The sequence below is a fragment of the Myxine glutinosa genome, chromosome 2 (genome assembly GCF_964187855.1).
Source record: "Myxine glutinosa chromosome 2, kmMyxGlut1.1, whole genome shotgun sequence".
NCBI lineage: Eukaryota > Metazoa > Chordata > Myxini > Myxiniformes > Myxinidae > Myxine > Myxine glutinosa.
The window spans coordinates 194,560,766-194,565,145 of record NC_136262.1 but is presented as its reverse complement, the minus strand read 5'-3'; the positions used below and the strand labels follow the sequence as shown (position 1 = coordinate 194,565,145).

At 43.1% G+C, this 4,380-nt stretch overlaps 1 pseudogene; it reads left to right on the top strand.

Moving 5' to 3' along the window:
• Nucleotides 1-885: 885 nt before the first annotated feature.
• On the top strand, nucleotides 886-1,021 carry LOC137422750 (U1 spliceosomal RNA; annotated as a pseudogene).
• Nucleotides 1,022-4,380: the final 3,359 nt, after the last annotated feature.

Sequence of the window (4,380 nt, the reverse complement as noted above, 5' to 3'; positions counted from 1 at the left end):
GAATACAAGCACGGCACTCAGTAGACAGCATATACCTCCGCCAGGCTGAACAGTAAGTTTTGTATCCCACTGATAGGTCAGATATGAACCCGACCTTAACGAAAATGTAATTGGTTTGTTCTTGTCACTTCACCAACTCCTACAACTAGTTTTGTCATTAGTAATCCACAATTTTTTGAAATATCATGCTACATATCGTTTTTGCCTCTATCACTCAATGGTGAAGAATCACGTAAAAATTTAAAAATTATCATATCCAGACCTTCACCAAAATTGAATCAATTCTTCCTTGTCACACACACAACCTGTCCACTAAGGTTCGTCAGAACCCATCCACCACTTTTTGAGATATTGTGCTATATACTATTACGTTTGTGGGGGTAGAGGAAGACATACCATAGTACAGGTAGGATCGTATCGGAATAGCATGGGCCGTGGATGCGTAGGAGACATTTCGATGTGTTAAGTAGGGAAACTGGAGCTTAAGATTGTTTTGTCTTCACACGGGGGGGGGGGGGGGGGGGGGGGAGGGGTGAAGCTGTGTTAAGTAGATAGGGGTTAAGGTAAGGTTAGTTTTCCCCCAGTTTGTGATTGCCTCCTGTGGCTTTTCCCAACGTTTTTTTTTACAGCTACAACAAAACCGGCCATAAAAACCACAGTTACAACAACAACAATAACAACAATCATCTCCTGCAAGCCAGGCAGAGCCGTTCGGCAAGTAAACCCCGCCTCCAGAGGAAAGCAAAGGGCAGGCCACGCCCCGAAGTTCGTCATTGGTCAAGCAAGACAATGGGGTGTTTCGATGGAGCTCGGGAAATTGGACCTCAGGGTGATGTCATTGAGAAGGTTCGAGAGTAGGAAGAAGAAGACTCTCTCTCTCTCTCTCTCTCTACCTGACAGGAGAAATACCATGATCAAAAAGGTGGTGTTCTCAGGGCGAGGTCCACCCATTGCACTCCGGGTGGGTTGACCCTTGCGATTTCCCCAAATGTGGGAAACTCGACTGTACAATTTCTCTCTCTATCTCTCTATCTCTCTCTCTCTCTCTCTCTCTGGTTTCTGTGCTGGAGGAGAAGGCTTGGCCATTTTGTGTGGGCTGTGAGAAGAGGGTTTCTGCTGCAGTGATTGAAAAGGAGTTTTGAGTATTGTTGTCTCGTAAGGAAGCTGGAAGCCACGTGTGCTTCCCCAAACGGTAGAGGGGAAATTAGGCCGTCTCATCTTTTTGCTTCGCGCCTGGGTGTTTTCGACGTGGGGTTTCGGCGCCATTGTTGAAGCGCTTCCCGTGCAAGCGGCTTCGGGCCACATCGTACTGCCAACTTCATTCAACGATCTTGATGAGCAAGCTGAGTGCCGGATAACTTAAAACATTTTTTTTTTGTGATTATTTTTCCCCTTGTCTGTTTTTTGACTGAGTGGAGACGTCTCAAATTAGAAATTAGATTTACCTCACCTTTCATTTTATCGCATTGCATTTACTTTTATTAACTCGTTATCGTGGTACTTTCATTTGTTGTGTCATGTGTGTTTATTCATTGTGGGTTTTGGGAATCAATCCATGTGCTTTGTTCAGGTAAGCATCTTTCTGCCTTCCATCCTGCGCACGCAAAAAAAAAAAAGTACGGCCATTATTCGGAGTTTGCCTCGGAATTAAAGACCGTCCGGCTATTCGTCCAAGGCTGGTGTCCATTGACCACGGACTTGACAATAGTTTTTTGCCCTATTTCTCAATGGTGAAGAATCATTTGAAAATTCTCAGATCCAGATACGGACCTTCACCAAAGTGTAATCATTTCGTCCTTGTGACATACCCAACCTCTCCATCAAATTTCGGCCAAATCCGTCAACAATTGTTTGAGATATCCTGTTCACAAACTCACAGACAGACAGACAGTGGTGAAAACATTACCTCCATTCACCTTCGGTGGCAAAGGTAATAACACTTACAACATTAATTTTATCAACTGTGACATGGCACCCTAAATGCCAGCCATATCTCAAAACACGTTCTCCTTGAGTTGGTCGAGCAAAGTGATGGAAACTGAGATTTTAAACTCACAAGGAAACAAAACACCGATTTCAGCAATTGAGAAATCTTGGATCTGATCATAATTTAATTTCCTCTTCATATACCTGTAGGCTGTATGTGAAAAGTATCAGTGTACTTAAAGAGTAATAATCAAAGCGAGGCGCAAAGCGCCCCTCCCTTTATATACAGTGCATTCAGAAAGTATTCAGACCCCTTCACTTTTTTCACATTTTGTTATGTTGCAGCCTTATGCTGAAATCGTTTAAATTCATTTTTTCCCTCACCAATCTACACTCAATACCCCATAATGACAAAGAGAAAACAGGATTTTAGAAAGTTTTGCAAATTTATTAAAAAGAAAAAACTGAAATATCACATTGACATAAGTATTCATACCCTTTGCTATGACACTTGAAATTTAGCTCAGGTGCCTCCCATTGCTCTTGATCATCTTTGAGATGTTTCTACACCTTGATTGGAGTCCACCTGTGGTAAGTTCAATTGATTGGACATGATTTGGAAAAGCACACACCTGTCTATATAAGGTCTCACAGCTGACTAAGCATATCAGAGCAAAAACCAAGCCATGAGGTCGAAGGAACTGCCTGCAGAGCTCAGAGACAGGATTGCGTCGAGGCACAGATCTGGGGAAGCCTACAAAAAAATTCTGCTGCATTGAAGGTTCCCAAGAGCACAGTGGCCTCCATAATTCTTTAATGGAAGAAGTTTGGAACAACCGGGACTCTTCCTAGAGCTGGCCGCCCGGCCAACCTGAGCAATCGGGGGAGAAGGGCCTTGGTAAGAGAGGTGACCAAGAACCCGATGGTCACTCTGGCTGAGCTCGAGATCCTATGTGAGATGGGAGAAACTCCCAGAAGGACAACCATCACTGCAACACTCCACCGATCTGGGCTTTATGGCAGAGAGCCAGACGGAAGCCTCTCCTCAGTGAAAGACACATGAAAGCCCACAGAATCTTGTTTCTCACACTCTGAGAGTCCTTTAGATGCTTTTTTGCAAACTCCAAACGGGCTTTCATGTCTGCAACCATCACCAGGTGGCGCTACACGGTACACATTGACATAGAGAATTTATGCCCCTTCCCCGGTCCCCCACATCCCCGAATGAGGCCACGACCACATGGCCTATGTTACCCCCCCCCCTCCCCCAGACAAAGTTGTAATTGTATTTGTACCCTGAGTAAAGTATATGTGTTTATAGCTGGAGTACCCGGCGTTGCTCAAGAGGAAAAAAAACATTAACATATTTGAAATGAGGGCAAATATAAAGGAAAAGCAATTACATCCACATCAGAATCCATCACAAATGTCAAATCATCATTTTACCTTTTCGTTGAGTATATTCTGGTGAATGTGTCGTTCATCACGTTTCTGAGTTAAGTGTGATGCCCAGCAGGAAGAAGAAGAAGCCTGAATACCAACTTCGAAAACTTCCGGAATTGTTTTATTATTTGTGTTCAAATGTCTGGTGATCGTTTTGTATTTATTTATGCGAATGTGTACTTGTATATAACCGTCATTAATCAAAAAGGTTTCGGCACTATCGAGCTTTTTTTTTTAATCCCAAAAAACGAACTTTTTGTTTATTCAAAAACTTCTTTTTTTGATTAAAACACTCCCAGGCACTCATTGACGAATCTCTGAAAGTTTGACGAAGATCCGTTCAGCCATCTCTGAGAAAAATGGCGACACAGACAGACAGACAGACAGACCAACAGCTCTCTTATATAGTAGATTGAATAATCAAAGGGAGGCACAAAGTACCCTTCCCTTTATATGGGATCGTCACGTAATGCACCAAGTAATGCTCTGGAAAAGTGAATATAAAGGGGAGCCCATTTCATTCATACAGCTCCATGAAGAGGTAAATGTATTTTATTTGCCAGATGTAGGGCGCCCCTCTTGGTTCCTCCTCAGAACACAAGGGTAGTCCAGCATATGCACACGAGATTTTTTGAATGCCCCTTATTTTCTGTTGTTTGGCATTCTCTACAAGCTATGGAATGTCCCTTCTTTTCTATACTTTGCCACATGGCACATATCCTATTATAAAGGGGCCTTTCTTTACCCCTGGCATTTTACCCAAGAATATAACATTTCCTCCCCCATTTTGTGAAGGCAGCCATGCCTTGCCTTTGTAGGCCAGTGATGGCTGCACAGCCAATTGGACACCAACGAAGGCAACTTTTTACAACAGGGAAATTCACAAATTGCTTGAAGTGTTTAACACAACATTTTTCATTTCAGGATGAAATGCTACATTTTGAGAACGACTAGGAACGCTCATATACAGGAGGTCAGTTTTCGATACTTCGGCCGCCTTGACCACCAATG